Consider the following 17,527-nt stretch of genomic DNA (forward strand, 5'->3'; position numbering starts at 1 on the left):
AACCATGCATTCTTTCTTTATTAATTAAAAAAAAGGGAGATAACTGATAATGTAACCCAGGTGGGGTAGGGTGGGGTGGGGGAGGAGGGAAGGACAAGGGCACATTGCTTATTGTAGCCACACTACAGATCAAAACTGTTTGAATGACAGCCTTCTGTTGGTTGGGCCATCCTCTGGAGTGGAGTGGCTGCGTGCCTGGAGACTCCCCCTGCGTTCTTGGGCGTCTGGGTGAGGAGAATATGGAACTTGGGGAGGGGGGCAGGCGGTTGTACAGTGGATGCAGCGGCCATCTGTGCTCTTGTTGGCTTTCCTGCAGCTCCACCAGACCCCTGAGCATGTCCGTTTGCTCCTCCATTAGCCTCAGAATTGCATCCTGCCTCTTCTCATCGCGCTCACTTAATGCTTTCCTGGACTCTGCCACTGAATGCCTGCATGCATTCAGCTGTGCCCTATCAGTGCGGGAGGACTGCATGAGCTCTGAAAACATGTCATCGCGAATATGGTTTTTTTGCCTTCTAATCTGCAATAACCTTAGGGACGGAGATGATAGGAGGAGCATAGAAACATTTGCACCTGCAGGGGGATAAAAAGGGAAAGTAAAATTTAAGATGATGCATTTCTGAGAACAAAAGGGAGACTCTTTCACAGTGAATCAAGCAATTCACAGCAGACAGCACATGTGCTTTAGGTACAAGGTTGCATTTTGCCTTTTAGGTTGAGCGTGTGCCGGTATGGTGACACATCACACATGGCTGGACAACAGAATTCGGTTTCTGGGCAGCCATGGTAGGCCTAAGGGTACACGGGTTTGGCTTCTAACACCTTCATAACATGTGGGAATATTTTCAAACTGCAGCGTCCTCCTTTCCCAAAGCAAGCAATGCCGGTTGGGTTTACCATTTAAAAGGAGGGGCTGCGGTTTTGGGGTGGATGTGCAGCACACACCTCTCCCACACCCCTCCGTGTGGCTATTTGGGATGATCCCTCCACTCCTCCATCCGCAGCGTGGCTATGGGATGATCCCTTTTAGCCAAGCGCAAACAGCCCAGCACGAACAGGGTCCTTTTACTGTTCCCTTACAAAAATTCCCCTATTTCAACCAGGTGACCGTGAATGATATCACTCTCCTGAGGCTAACAGAAAGATAAATAATTTTTCCTAATACCCAACCTAGACCTCCCCACTGCAACTTGAGACCATTGCTCCTTGTTCTGTCATCTACCACTACTTTGAACAGTCGAGCTCCAGCCTCCTTGGAACCCCCCTTCAGGGAGTTGAAGGCTGCTATCAAATCCCTCCTCAGTCTTCTCTTTTGTAGACTAAATAACCCCAGTTCCCTCAGCCTCGCCTCGTAAGTCATGTGGCCCAGCTGCCTAATAATTTTTGTTGTCCTCCACTGGAGTCTCTCCAGCTTGTCTACATCCTTTCTGTAGTGGGGGGCCCAAAACTGGACACTATACTCCAGATGTGGCCTCACCCGTGCCAAACAGAGGAGAATAATCACTTCCCTTGATCTACTGCCAATGCTCCTCCTAATCACAGAATCATGGAATATCAGGGTTGGAAAGGACCTCAGGAGATCGTCGAGTTCAACCCCTTGCTCAAAGCAGGACCAATCCCCAATTTTTGCCCCAGATCCCTAAATGGTTCCATCAAGGATTGAATTCACAACCCTGGGTTTAGCAGGCCAATGCTCAAACCACTGAGCTATCTTCCTCCCCCGATATGCCATTAGCCTTCTTGGCAACAAGGGCACACTGTTGACTCATATCCAGCTTCTCATCCACTGTAATCCCCAGGTCTTTTTCTGCAGAACTGCCGCTTAGCTTAGCCAGTCGGTCCCCAGCCTGTAGCGGTGCATGGGATTCTTCCATCCGAACTGCAGGACTCTGCCCTTGTCCTTGTTGAACCTCATCAGATTACCATATATCTTATACCACTGTAAAACTCGCCATCCAGTGCTTTGTAGCTATACAGCCAAATCAAGGCGGTAAAGCTCAGCTGTTCAGTGTGTCCGATCCTGCAGCCCCTACTCATCCTACAGTGGCATGACCTGTGTGAATAAGGCAAGCAGGATATGACCATGGACATAGAACCTTTGCAGGCAACAGATATGAAACTGGCCCAAGTCTGGCTCCAGGCTCAATACATGATAAGCTACCTCACATCTCCTGCATCTGCATGGGTAAGAAATTCAGGAGAAACTCACAGTATCATGGGAATGTTTTGCATCTTGCTGTAGAGACGGCGATGGAAGAGAATACAATGTAATCACAACTGCAGGATAGGAAAGTTGTTTTCTAGACTATGTTGCACCGCTTTAAGGAAAAACACAATCAGGTGCCATAAAAGATTTTCCTTTATCAGAATTATTAGCAGCAGTTTCACACGGCTACATTGATTTGCAGCCCTCTGCTCTACAGAAACCAAATCCAAGAAATCTAGGAACTCCAAAGGTTTTTTCCCCCCCTTTTCTATTTTTGTTCCAAAATGTCTTTGTTTCGTGTCGTAAGCACATTCTTCTGGCATTTTTGTGCCTCCCTGGCTGCATGTTATTGTCCGCTGGCCATATTACGTAGATTCTGCTGTTCCAAGAGAAACCAAAGAAAGAATCTGAACTTTCAAGTGTTTCCTGCCATTGTCTCTTGCTTTTGTTTGTACTACTGACTCCAAAACAGATGGATCAGTCTCCCCAGTCCTCGGGGGTGATGGGAAGTCAACATAGCCCACAGCTTTGTCTTTCTGTTAGATTCCCCTTCATTCGTCAAGCTTAGACATCAGGGTTGAATCAAACAACACATTGGGGGGCGGGGGATTTTATTTGAATTTCAGGGAGCTTAACACAGTAAGTACTGAATGAGAAAGAAAGCCTGTGAGAGAGAGGGGAAGGCCTGTAATCAAAATTCAGCCCATTTTAAATAGATGCTTTGTTGGGAGTTTGTATGACTATGATAATGCACCAGACTGGAAATCAGAACAGGAGTTACCTTTTTAAAAAACACAGTTGACTACTCTTTGGGGTTGCAGGGAGGAAGAGGGTTTAAGTATAGAAGTTCAAGGCAGCTATGTTTCCAGGCTTACGTTTTTGCCTCCGCTTCTCTATGCCTTTAGCACTTAATCCCAGTGCTTGGGTAAATGCCCACCATGTGCTACTGGGGGGAAATGTGAAGGTTTTGCCATTGAGCTACTATGAAAGCGAGACCAAAGGCTTCCACCACACCACTGCCTTCTCCTCATTCAAACCCTTCCTAAAATGGCTGTGTTGCTACAAGGCCATGAACAAGCTTAGCCTTGAAATTAGATGAAGGGTTCTAACCATCAGATCAGTGAAGTTCTGGAACAGCCTTCCAAGGGGAGCAGTGGGGGCAAAAAACCTAACTGGCTTCAAGACTGAGCTTGATAGGTTATATGATGAGTTGCCCTCAATGGCATATGGCCCATCTGCGACTACTATTAGAAAAAGAACAGGAGGACTTGTGGCGCCTTACAGACTAACAAATTTATTTGGGCATAAGCTTTCGTGGCTACAGCCCACTTCATCGGATTCATAGAATGGAACATACAGTAAGAAGATATATATATATATATATACATACAGAGAAAGTGGAAGTTGCCATACAAACTGTAAGAGGCTAATTAATTAAGATGAGCTATTATCAGCAGGTGGGCCATCTTGATTATCACTACAAAAGTTTTTTTCTCCTGCTGATAAAAGCTCATCTTAATTAATTAGCCTCTTACAGTTTGTATGGCAACTTCCACTTTCTCTGTATGTATATATATATCTTCTTACTGTATGTTCCATTCTATGCATCCGATGAAGTGGGCTGTAGCCACGAAAGCTTATGCCCAAATAAATTGGTTAGTCTCTAAGGTGCCACAAGTACTCCTGTTCTTTCTGCGGATACAGACTAACACGGCTGCTACTCTGAAACCTACTATTAGCAAATATCTCTAACACCCAGAGATGGGACTCGAGAGGGGGAGGGCTCTGAGTTACTACAGAGAATTATTTCCCAGGTGTCTGGCTGGTGTGTCTTGCCCAAATGCTCAGAATTTCCCCCCAGACCAGATTGGCAGAGACCCGGGGGGGAGAGGGGGGCGGAGCACGCGTTAACCTTCCTCTGCAGCATGGGGCATGGGTCACTGGCAGGTTTAAACTAGTGTAAATGGTGAATTCTCTGTCACTTGAAGTCTTTAAATCATGATTGAGGACTTCAGTACCTCAGCCAGAGGTTAGGTCCATCACAGGAGTGGGTGGGTGAGGTTCTGTGGCCTGCACTGAGCAGGAGGTCAGACTAGATCAGGGGTTCTCACAACAAAATTTTTGGCCGCCTCAAGAGTGCGGCTACCAACTCTTGCTGGGGGTTGCTCTCACAATTTTTCCTAAAATACGTAATTAACTTTGGGAAAAACAAATAAATATGCACAAATACATGCCCAAATCATTGTAATTTATTTATGTAGGATTTTTTTTGCAGACTCAATATTAAAAATAATGTACAGTTGTCTCTATTCTTTACTGGACCTAAACAGAACAGAAACACAAATAAGGTGTTTTGCACATTCTTGTCTTTTTTCTTGTTGTTTCTTTTGCTTTTTTAGTTGCTTTTTTTTTAAGACTTGCTAGAGAGTACATCTGTTGTGAAAAGTGATATTAACAAACATACAAATATCACTTTTCACAGCAGACTTACTCAGTCCCGGCAAGCCTGGGGACAAATTAAGCCCTGGATGGGGAGGTGGTGTTGTATCAACCAGGCAAGGTACTAAAAATCTTCAACAGGACTTTATTTTCAAAGTGGAAACCTCTTTACCAAGCTGCTGCTGCACCCTCTGTAGCTTTCTCCCAGCCTCTCAACTCCTCCCCCCTCCTTCCTGTTTCCTGTCCTTTCAGACTCCAACAGCCAGTACTCCCAGTTCTAATCATTACAAGCAACATCTAAACACCAGAGGCACTGGGAGAGGCAGCGAGGGCCAGGGTGATGGGGCGTGAGAGGCTGGGGCCAGAGCCCACCACCGCGAGGCCAGGGAACGGAGCCTGAAGCCCCATGGCCGGAGCCGGCCACCCACCACCCATGGGCTGAACCCCGACCCAACAACCCCGGGAAGGTGAGGAACTCACTGGCTGCCTGCTCCTCCAGCTTTTGTCTCTCCAGAGGGGGGCAGGGCCCAACCACTACTGAAGACCCCCTGTCTCCCCCATCACAGCCCAGGCAGCTGTGGCCACAAGAAAAGCCCCTGGTGCGCATTTGAGAAATGCTGAACTAGATGATCAAGATGGTCCCTTCTGGCTTAAAGTCTATGACTCTAAAGAGTGAGCTCATTTGCCATCAGCTTCAGTGTGCCTTAAAACAGGCACAGCCCTAATACGTGACTGTGTCCCGCTGACATCCCGTGCTGCCTCGCCTAGGCTGGTACTCTCACCCGCCCTGCAGAGCTCAGATTAGCCTCGAAGCTCCTTGGGGCTCTGGGCTTGTACTGGGCTGGGCCCAGCATGCTGCCAGGATCGGTATGAGCAATAGAAGCAATGGTGATGTGAGATTAGGCGGGGACCTCCCAGAGTAAGAGCTGGGAATGAATTTGGAGCCTAAGAGGCACAATTATTTCTCTGGTTGCTCCAGTGGGGAGGGAATATGTTAGAGATCTTGGCCCGGTCAGCTCCACTTACACTTCCCCCGGCATGTCATACCCTGCAGTCCTTCCCACTTCTGCGCCATGATCCACGGAGCCCACACGCAGCGGAAGGGGATACCTAGTCCAGTCTTGCCCCTGAGCGTGACTCATCACCATCAGTAGGGTGGGAACACAAGCGATGCTTGGAACCCTTCTGGTCATTAGTTGTCATTCCAGGTAAAAGTTTCCCTGCCTGGCCAGGTTGTCAGGGTCTCATTCCAGCAGGGGGTCAGCTGCATGTTTCCCACAGAGACCTGGTCTAAAATCACAGGGTTCAAAGGGAGCACTGGGGCTCTGAGCACAAGGGCATGCTGGGAAATGGGTGCAGGAGGCTCCAAAGCAGGGACTATTCAGAACCAAGCAAGACCCAGAGTCACGAACCAGGCATCTCAGCCCAGCTCACATTTTCCAGGCAGGCGTGTGCAGAGGCCGTGCCTGGCTCAAAATACCCTGCTCGGCTGCTGCTGGTTCTTAGGCCTCTTCCTGCAGTCTGACCCCATGCCTCACGCATGCACACATCATCGCTCCATAGCCAGGGACAGTTCCGGAGACCCAAGGGGACCCATGCCCATGCCCATACCATACGCTGCTGCAGCTCCCTTAGCAGATCCCTTCAGGGTCTGTGGCCTTGTGGAGCTGGAGTGCCTGCTGCTGCTGGGTTCTGTCTGCCTCGCAGTGCCCTTGCTTGTGGGCCCTCTGTGGAATTTGCATTTCCTTTCCCCGCTGTACATGCTTGTTCTTTGGCATCTGCCCTTTCCCTCTGATGCAAGGGGCTGATCCAGCAAGTCTCAGCTGTACGAAGCAGAGTTCATGCTTATTGGGAGACAAGTCCTGGCTTATCTGCACCATCTTGCACGGGCAAAGCACCAACATGTAGGCAAGTTTTCCATAGTGCAACGGTGGGCATGGGGGATGTTTGGGAGCCAGTTACAGCTTCCAGATTCTCTGCACATTTTAGAACAGTTGGGGGGGGGGGGGCGGGGGAAAGGCATCGGCCAGCTGAGGAGCGCAGCATGTTCAACCCTCCCCCCACTCCGCTCGGACATGGCCCCGGTGACCTCTGCACAGGGGCAGCAGGGAGGCAAGTATAGGAGCCAACTGTGCCGGCTTGCCATCCCTGGGGCACTTCCGTGTGGTTAGCCCTGGGTTGAGGGTACACGCAGGCTGTGCGTCACGTGTCTATTGTACTGTTATTGTATATACTGTCACGTGTCCACTGTATGGCCCTGGTTTGCATTAGTGGATCTCGTTTGAATGGTGCCTAACCAGAGTGTGTCTCGGCAATGGCTTTCCGTTTGTATGTACATATTGTAACACAGGCTGTTCACCTCTGTGGCTAGTTAGACTCAGCAGCGGGCTGGGGTGAGACCTGCTCTCCGGATTTGCACGCTCTTTGTTCTGGCCAAACGTGGCCTTGAGCTCCACAGCCGAGCTGAGCTCTAACAACATTAGCAGAGCCCCAAGGGCACCCTTGTGCAGCTGGGAACTGGCAGGCAGTCAGACCCTGCTCATCCTCTTGCTGCAGAATGGGATCCAGAATCATTTACAAAAGAAACCTGGGAGCTGTGGTCAGTGGGGCCCAGAGTAAGTCAAACGGTGACACCATTCACTATTTCAGCACTGTGCATGGCACCAGAAACACCCAGTGAATGTCCTCATCCCACTGGCTCTAGCTACCTCCCTCGCCAGCCCAGCTCCCAAGTGCCCCAGTTCAGTGAGGCAGTTGGTGTATTGTCAATACAGAAATCTGCTGCCCGTTGATGACTGCGAATGGGCCTGGCATCCAATCAGTGGAACGAATATCAGCCCCACAGCGCCTGCCCTGAGCACGGGGCTCAGCTTCAGGTTTAATCTGCTCCAGACCTCCACTTAGACAGTGGCACAAACTGCCTGCACAATTTTCCGTGGCCACTGCAGATCACCCCACCCCACAGTGACCTGCGGGGGGATTTCGGTCCAGCTTGCCAGAGTACGCAGGGCCTGAAGGACACAGGTCTGGGCCCAGTGGAGCAGCGGCTTATGCATGATCGCATCCCCTCCTGAATGTGGGATTTGGGCAGAGCCATTGCTCCCTGCCCCCATTGCTCAGTACTACTGGCAGCCTTCCCAAGCAGAGGAAGCCCACGTGTTACGCCCACTTGCACGATGGATCCCAGCCGAGTCTGCGCTTGGCTGGGAGGGCTCTGTCTGCCTGGCGATGCCTTTCTCACGGGCAGGCTCCAGAACGTGCATACCTTGCCCTAGTGAGTGTGCTCTGCTTTAGACCTGGCCTTTCCCCAGCCATTGTGTCCAGTGGGGCTCTCACTACATGTGATTTTCTGTAGGAGAGGCGCTGGGCCTTTCAGCCTCCATTTCTCTTTAGCCTGAGGAGACCTCAGACAACCCTGTCCTGCATCGGCGTGGCCTGCGTAACCACAGTCATCACAGGCAGTCCTAGTTCTGTTGGAATGACCCTGTGGTCCTTGCCCTGGTCCTGCATCAGTGGTGAGGCTGCTTTTCACCCGTGCTTGGGACTGATCAGGACTCAGGGGCGGGCGGTGTGCATGGCAGGAGACAGTGGTGGGAGCCAGGCACAAAGGGTATCCTCACACTCAGGGTGCCTGGGATTAGTGGTGATCAGCTCCACAAAGGGCAGGAGGGACTTAGTGCCAGGGCCCTTCTGGCTTCCCCAGCTGCACTGGCCAGAGGAGCTGGTTGGCCATGGGTGGGCTCACATGCTGCACCCTCTTTGGGGGTGTTATAGAGCCTGCACCCTCGGGTGCGCTAGGGGGTATGACATCTGCAGGAGCTCCTGCTGGGGCAGTGCATCTACTTGCTAGAAGACACCCATCAGCACTGTCCTTGCCCTCTTCCTCCTCCACGGTGGGCTCCGAGGGAGACACATGGTGAGTGGCCGCTCTACCTGGTCACTCTGTTGAACCACATCCCCTCCATCCAGCGTGTCTTTCAGGTGTGCCAGGCTCCATGCTGCCCCCCAGGGTGCTGGAGTGGGGAATCTGCCAGAGAGCTGTCCCCTCCCAGAGAGGGGGCAGAGCTGAGACGGGCCCAGGAGTTGGGTGTGACGCTACGACTTGTGCCGTATAAGGGCTGGTCTGCTCTATAAAGTCAGGTCTCAGAGTCGCAGCCGTGTTAGTCTGTATCCGCAAAAAGAACAGGAGGACTTGTGGCACCTTAGAGACTAACCAATTTATTTGAGCATAAGCTTTCGTGAGCTACAGCTCACTTCATCGGATGCATGCACCAGCTTCTCTAAGGTGCCACAAGTACTCCTTTTCTTTTTTCTATAAAGTTAGATTGTCTTACCCCCACTCCCTGTGCAATGGAAGTAGATTGACGAAAGCCGCAGTGTGGGAGTGCTAAGTCAATGGGAGAATTCTTCTGTTGACCTAGCTACTGCCTCTCAGAAAGGAGGATTTCCTACAGTGATGGAAAGTGATGTCTACGCTACGGTGCTGTAGTGTTTCTAGCCTACACATCCCCTACGGCTGATACAGAGAGAGAGGTGCAAGTCAATGCAGGGCCGAAGCAGAGACATCATCACCATCTTTATTATTATTTCTACAGCACCATAGTTTACACACAGGCGTCATTCACAAGTGTACTTTATACACAAATATGAGAAACCTCAGTGACAGGTGCCTTAAAAATATGATAGATTAGGTTAAATTAGATTAGATTAGATTATTTTTGCACTGAAATATATCCACATCAGCAGGTGCAGGATTTGGCATTAATTTCATCTTCACTCCATAAACATTGAGTTGCTCCAGTCTGAAACGTCACCCACTAAACTCTCCTACTGCTGAGCCCCAGGGCTCTGCTAAACCATCACTGTGTTTCCCCGCCAAGGAACAGCTCAACACCAAGTACTATTAAAAAGTGACACAGTCAGAGACAAAGGAATAGTACTAAGCAGGGCCTAGTGTCCCATTGGGGCTCCACATGGGAGCCAGACACTTTTCACATGGGTTTGGTTGCAGGATTGAGGCCTTAATTTATGCTGATCTAAAAATGGGAATCACCGTTGATACAAATCTGAAATCTCACATCTCCCCCTTCCATGTCTGGCCCGCCCCAAAATCTGGCTGGGCTCCGTGCAGCTATTCCCAGCCAGAATTTGGTGATTTGTTTATTTATTCATTGATTTAACCTGAGCTCTAAAGCGACTAGCATTTCGTTCTAGGAACTCTGTTAATTACCAGTCTGTTAATAATCATTTCCCTCACGCAGGAAAGCTCATTAAAAAGCCAGTGCCAAAAACAGGGAGAAAAAAGGGACAGTATATTTTTCTGTGGTATGTTAAAGGGACAATACCAAGATTAAAACAAAATCCTACCTTCGGTTGCTAACATGTGAGTTGATTTAAGACCAAACAGATCTTACTTGTCTTCTCTACTTTCCACCATTTACTTTTAGGGGATTTCACTCAATCTGGACAGTGAACTAGATTGGTCAGGTCAGTTTCATGTTCTGCATCTCCTCCATTGCATTTTCCATGTCTTGGGATGCAGTTGTGTTTAGGTTGCAGGCAAAGGATTAAACAGAACTGCGGGGGAAGAAGGTTTAGACCTGTCTTCACTCAAAACTTTTATTTATTTACTGAAAACATTCAGATTAGTTTCTCCAACCGCTAGGCTAGATTCTCAGCTGGTGTAACTCACCCTAGCTCTGTTCACACAGCCCAAGGCTCTGGCCTTCTGTTATTTTGATTTAGTTACAAAAAATAAATTAAAAAATAAAGGCAACGAAGAAGAAGACATTGTGAGCCTATACTACTTGACAGCATTCTCCTTAGTAAACAAGTGTGCTCAACCAGCATCGCTTTGGTATGATATAAATACCCAAAGGACAGGCAGACAAACAGATAGATTAGAGGAATGCATCCGATGAAGTGAGCCGTAGCTCACAAAAGCTCATGCTCAAATAAATTGGTTAGTCGCTAAGGTGCCACAAGTCCTCCTTTTCTTTTTTAGAGTAGAGGAAGAATTTCATGAAGCTCTTTTGAAAATGCATGCTGACTGTGAAGAAATGGAATGATTTCCCTCTTCTGGTGCCCCCATATTCACACCTGCAACCAGGAAAAAGGTGACAAAACAATAACAGTGCAAAAGGAGATGATGCCAGTGTGACACTATGTCCCATATTCTTCACAGAGATATTGTTGTGATGTGAATATGGCATAACTAAGATGTGTTTTATGCAAGATGGGTCATGTGATGTATCATTGGAAAGGTTATGATGTACTGACTATGATTATACTATTTCTATGCATGTATCTGCAGTTAGGAATATTGACTCTGTATCAATCAAGTGTTTGCACCTGGGGAACATCCACCACAAAGTAGGCAATCAGCTTGGATGGGCCATTAGGAAGGACAATAGGACTTTGAAGATGCTAATCTCCCACCTTCCTGAGAAGCTTCCTGGGATACTGCTTTGACACTTCAGGGTCATGTGATCATGTCACCTGGTACTGAACCCCATCTTGACCTGCTAGTATTTTTCCACAAAAAGGGGTGGAGCCCAAACTGGGAAACAAAGGATTCCCGCCATATGTAAATCCTATTTAAGGCAGGGAAGTGAGTTAATCAGGGCTCCTGCTTCACTGAATTCCCGCCCAGGATGACTGCTGAGAAGATCTAAGAAACAAGGACTGGGGCGGGGGGTAGGGGAGAAGAGCTGAGTCTGGGCTGGAAAAGGTGTCTGGCCTGTGAAAGAAATGCCTAAAACAACATTTAGGGTAAGAAATTACTACTTGTAACCAGTTTCTTTAGTGTATTGAGCTTAGTTTGCATGTTTGTTTTATTTGCTCTGATCATAGAATCATAGAATATCAGGGTTGGAAGGGACCTCAGGAGGTCATCTAGTCCAACCCCTTGCTCAAAGCAGGACCAATCCCCAACTAAATCATCCCAGCCAGGGCTTTGTCAAGCCTGACCTTAAAAATATCTAAGGAAGGAGATTCCACCACCTCCCTAGGTAATGCATTCCAGTGTTTCACCACCCTCCTAGGGAAAAAGTTTTTCCTAATATCCAACCTAAACCTCCCCCACTGCAACTTGAGACCATTACTCCTTGTCCTGTCCTCTTCTACCACTGAGAACAGTCTAGATCCATCCTCTTTGGAACCCCCTTTCAGGTAGTCGAAAGCAGCTATCAAATCAGCCCTAATTCTTCTCTTCCGCAGACTAAACAATCCCAGTTCCCTCAGCCTCTCCTCAGAAGTCATGTGTTCCAGTCCCCTAATCATTTTTGTTGCCCTCCGCTGGACTCTTTCCAATTTTTCCACATCCTTCTTGTAGTGTGGGGCCCAAAACTGGACACAGTACTCCAAACGAGGCCTCACCAATGTCGAATAGAGGGGAACGATCACGTCCCTCGATCTGATGGCAATGCCCCTACATATACATCCCAAAATGCCATTGGCCTTCTTGGCAACAAGGGCACACTGTTGACTCATATCCAGTTTCTCGTCCACTGTAACCCCTAGGTCCTTTTCTGCAGAACTGCTGCCTAGCCATTCAGTCCCTAGTCTGTAGTGGTGCATGGGGTTCTTCCGTCCTAAGTGCAAGACTCTGCACTTGTCCTTGTTGAAACTCATCAGATTTCTTTTGGCCCAATCCTCTAATTTGTCTAGGGCCCTCTGTATCCTATCCCTACCCTCCAGCGTATCTACCACTCCTCCCAGTTTAGTGTCATCTGCAAACTTGCTGAGGGTGCAATCCACACCATCCTCCAGATCATTTATGAAGATATTGAACAAAATCGGCCCCAGGACCGACCCTTGGGGCACTCCACTTGATACCGGCTGCCAACTAGACATGGACCCATTGATCACTACCCGTTGAGCCCGACAATCTAGCCAACTTTCTATCCACCTTATAGTCCATTCATCCAGCCCATACTTCTTTAACTTGCTGGCAAGAATACTGTGGGAGACAGTGTCAAAAGCTTTGCTAAAGTCAAGGAACAACACGTCCTCCACTTTCCCCTCATCCACAGAGCCTGTTATCTCGTCATAGAAGGCAATTAGATTAGTCAGGCATGCCTTGCCCTTGGTGAATCCATGCTGACTGTTCCTGATCACTTTCCTCTCCTCTAAGTGCTTCAGAATTGATTGCTTGAGAACCTGCTCCATGATTTTTCCAGGGACTGAGGTGAGGCTGACTGGCCTGCAGTTCCCAGGATCCTCCTTCTTCCCTTTTTTAAAGATGGGCACTACATTAGCCTTTTTCCACTCGTCCGGGACTTCCCCCGATCGCCATGAGTTTTCAAAGATAATGGCCAATGGCTCTGCAATCACATCCGCCAACTCCTTTAGCACTGTCAGATGCAGCGCATCTGGCCCCATGGACTTGTGCTCGTCCAGCTTTTTTAAATAGTCCCAAACCACTTCTTTCTCCACAGAGGGCTGGTCACCTCCTCCCCATGCTGTGCTGCCCAGTGCAGTAGTCTGGGAGCTGACCTTGTTCGTGAAGACAGAGGCAAAAAAAGCATTGAGTACATTAGTTTTTTCCACATCCTCTGTCACTAGGTTGCCTCCCTCATTCAGTAGGGCGCCCACACTCTCCTTGAGTTTCTTCTTGTTGCTAACATACCTGAAGAAACCCTTCTTGTTACTCTTAACATCTCTTGCTAGCTGCAACTCCAAGTGTGATTTGGCCTTCCTGATTTCACTCCTGCATCCCCGAGCAATATTTTTATACTCTTCCCTGGTCATTTGTCCAATCTTCCACTTCTTGTAAGCTTCTTTTTTGTGTTTAAGATCGGCAAGGATTTCACTGTTAAGCCAAGCTGGTCGCCTGCCATATTTACTATTCTTTCTACACATCGGGATGGCTTGTCCCTGTAACCTCAATAAGGATTCTTTAAAATACAGCCAGCTCTCCTGGACTCCTTTCCCCCTCATGTTATTCCCCCAGGGGATCCTGCCCATCAGTTCCCTGAGGGAGTCAAAGTCTGCTTTTCTGAAGTCCAGGGTCCGTATTCTGCTGCTCTCCTTTCTTCCTTGTGTCAGGATCCTGAACTCGACCATCTCATGGTCACTGCCTCCCAGGTTCCCATCCACTTTAGCTTCCCCTGCTAATTCTTCCCGGTTTGTGAGCAGCAGGTCATGAAGAGCTCTGCCCCTAGTTGGTTCCTCCAGCACTTGCACCAGGAAATTGTCCCCTACCCTTTCCAAAAACTTCCTGGATTGTCTGTGCATGGCTGTATTGCTCTCCCAGCAGATATCAGGGTGATCGAAGTCTCCCATGAGAACCAGGGCCTGCGATCTAGTAACTTCCGTGAGTTGCCGGAAGAAAGCCTCGTCCACCTCATCCCCCTGGTCCGGTGGTCTATAACAGACTCCCACCACGATATCACCCTTGTGGCTCATGCTTCTAAACTTAATCCAGAGACATTCAGGTTTTTCTGCAGTTTCATACCGGAGCTCTGAGCAGTCATACTGCTCCCTTACATACAGTGCAACTCCCGAACCTTTTCTGCCCTGCCTGACCTTCCTGAACAGTTTATATCCATCCATGACAGTATTCCAGTCATGTGAGTTATCCCACCAAGTCTCTGTTATTCCAATCACATCATAATTCCTTGACTGTGCCAGGACTTCCAGTTCTCCCTGCTTGTTTCCCAGGCTTCTTGCATTTGTGTATAGGCACTTGAGATAACTCGCTGATCGTCCCTCTTTCTCAGTATGAGGCAGGAGCCCTCCCCTTTCGCGTGCTCCTTCTCGTGCTTCCTCCCGGTATCCCACGTCCCCACTTACCTGAGGGCTTTGGTCTCCTTCCCCCGGTGAACCTAGTTTAAAGCCCTCCTCACTAGGTTAGCCAGCCTGCTTGCGAAGATGCTTTTCCCTCTCTTCATTAGGTGGAGCCCGTCTCTGCCGAGCACTCCTCCTTCTTGGAACACCATCCCATGGTCAAAGAATCCAAAGCCTTCTCTCCGACACCACCTAAATAGCCATTCGTTGACTTCCACGATTCGATGGTCTCTACCCAGGCCTTTTCCTTCCACGGGGAGGATGGACGAGAAGACCACATGCTCCTCAAACTCCTTTATCCTTCTTCCCAGAGCCACGTAGTCTGCAGTGATCCGCTCAAGGTCAGTCTTGGCAGTATCATGGGTGCCCACGTGGAGAAGCAGGAAGGGGTAGCGATCCGAGGGCTTGATGAGTCTTGGCAGTCTCTCCGTCACATCGTGAATCCTAGCTCCTGGCAAGCAGCAGACTTCTCAGTTTTCCCGGTCGGGGCGGCAGATAGATGACTCAGTCCCCCCGGAGAGAGAGTCCCCGACCACCACCATCTGCCTCCTTCTCTTGGGAGTGGTGGTAGTGGAACCCCCATCCCTAGGACAGTGCATCTCACGCCTTCCAATCGGCGGAGTCTCCTTCTGTTCCCTTCCCTCAGATGTATCATCTAGTCCACTCTCCACATTAGTACCTGTGGAGAGAACATGAAAATGGTTACTTACCTGTATCTGCATTGCTGGTACATGGACGCTCCCGTTTCTTCTTCTGGAGGTCACATGCTGCCAAATTTCTTCACCGTCCTCCAGTCCCCACTGCGCAGCCTGCTCTGAATCTTCAGAACATTGGGCCTGTAGAAGCATATCCTGACGTCTGTCCAGGAAATCTTCAGTTTCTCTTATGCAACGCAGGGTTGATACCTGTTGCTCCAGACCTTGAACCTTCTCTTCCAATATGGAGACCAGCTTGCACTTTATACAGACAAAGTCACTTCTGTCCTGTGGAAGAAAGACAAACATGGCACATCCAGTGCAGGTCACAACAGCTGAACACCCCCCATCCATATTACCTTCCTTCCACGAGCTCACTCAGGAGTTGTAGTAACTACTCAGAGATCAGTAATCTGCCTTGATCTATTTGCTCACCCTTATAATCACTTAAAATCTATCCTTTGTAGTTAATAAACATGTTTTGTTTTCCAAAACCCAGTTTGTGCAATTCATAACTGGGGGGAGGGGCAGGGAAAGCTGTGCATATCTTCCTCCACATTGGAAGGAGGGGGTGATTTTCATGAGCTTATGCTGTACAGATTTTTGTGCAGCGCAAAACAATACAATTTTGGGTTTGCTCCGCAGAGGGGGTGTGCACTTGAGTGCTGGGCAATTCCTGAGCTGAGTCTTCCCATGCAGTACTGATTTCAGTGTCTGTGTCTTTTTGCAGCTGGGTGTGTCCCTACCTGTGTGTGTGCTAGAGGAGGCTTGAGGGCCTGGCTCAGCAGGACAGGGTGAGGGAACCCAGGCTGGTGGAACAGGCAGACTCAGTGGTACCCCAGTATATCAGGTGGCACCCTGGAGTAGGGGGGTAACCCATCACAACCAGGTTTTTCCAAGAGCTCAGGGCCAGATTTCCAAGGGCTCAGCACCCATAATCACAGCTCAGTTTTCTGGTGAGCTCAGTGCTGATGGGCACTCTTTGAAAAGCTGGCACTAAGTGGCTGTAAACCCTCCCAGGAGGCATTCTGCTGCCACAAGGCTCAGCAGACCAGTGTTATGTGAGACCACAGGAAGCATGCTGCTCATAGGCGTGTGCATGGGGTGTGCCAGGTGTGCCCAGGCACACCCTAATGCCCTGAGCTCTGGCTGCTCCTCCCCCCTCCCCCGCTGGAGGCTCACGGGGGGTGGGAGGAGGAAGAGGAGGAGGCTGCAGCAGTTGCAGGCAGCGATGGCGGTGGAGCCGTGTTTACATCACTGCTGTGCTGCTGGCCCCAGCGGCGTGGGGTGAGTGGAGTCGGCCCAGGGGCCCAGATCCACCAATATTTGGGGCTGGGTGTCCCCCCGGCCCCACCTGCTGCCCCCCGTGCCTCCCCCAGCCCCCTCTTGCTGCCCCCGCATACCTCCCCGGGCCCTGGAGCAGAGCGTCCCTGCCTCTTCCCTGCAGCTCAATGCTGCCTCCCTGCAGCAACTGCTGTCGCAGGGTCCTAGTACCTGTGGTGTTTAGATGTTGCTTGTAATTATTAGAATTGGGAGCACTGGCTGTTTGGAGTCTGAAAGGACAGGAAACAGGAAGGATGGGGGAGGAGTTGAAGATGCTGAGGGAGAGCTACTGAGGGTGCAGCAGCAGCTTGGAAAAGAGGTTTCCACTTTAAAAAATCAAGTCCTGTTGAAGTTTGTTAGTACCTTGCCTGGTTATACAACATTTTGGCAACGAGGATGGATCTTCTGCCTCTGAACCCACCTGCACCCTTTCTACAAAGCCCAGGTGAGCCTCCAATTGCTTTTACTGCCTGGATCCATATGTTTGAGACTTATCTGCTTGCAATCAGTGCTATAGAGATTTCTGAAGTAAGAAAGCGTGCTCTGCTAATCCACTGCCTTGGAGCAGAAGGGCAGCGTATATTTTACACTTTCCCCCTTGCAGACGAGAAATATGAGACTGAACTCATTGCATTAAAGAAATTTTTGTACCAAAAGTGAATGTAGTAGCTAATTGCTACAGATTTCGCCAGCATGAACAGAAACCAGGGGAGACTATAATGCAGTATATTGCTTCCCTGAGGAGTCTGATTGTAACTTGTGACTTTGGGAATACGGCAGATGAGATGATTAGAGACCAGCTCATTGAGAAAACAACCATGCTTCATGTAAGAGAACATTTACTTCGAGAACCACAATTTACACTAGAAAAAGCAATAACCATTGCTACCCAGATTGAGTCAGCTACAGCTGAAGCCAAAATAATGAGCATGGATACAGGAGGCACAGTCCAGGCTGTGACTCCTTTGCAGAAAAGTTCATTATCGCTACAGACAAACAATTACAAGAGACTAATGAAAAACCACCAAATCAGCAAATTCAAAATACAGTAAAAGCATGCTTTCACTGCGGATCC

This window comes from Chelonia mydas, chromosome 16, assembly GCF_015237465.2.
Source record: "Chelonia mydas isolate rCheMyd1 chromosome 16, rCheMyd1.pri.v2, whole genome shotgun sequence".
Classification (NCBI taxonomy): domain Eukaryota; kingdom Metazoa; phylum Chordata; order Testudines; family Cheloniidae; genus Chelonia; species Chelonia mydas.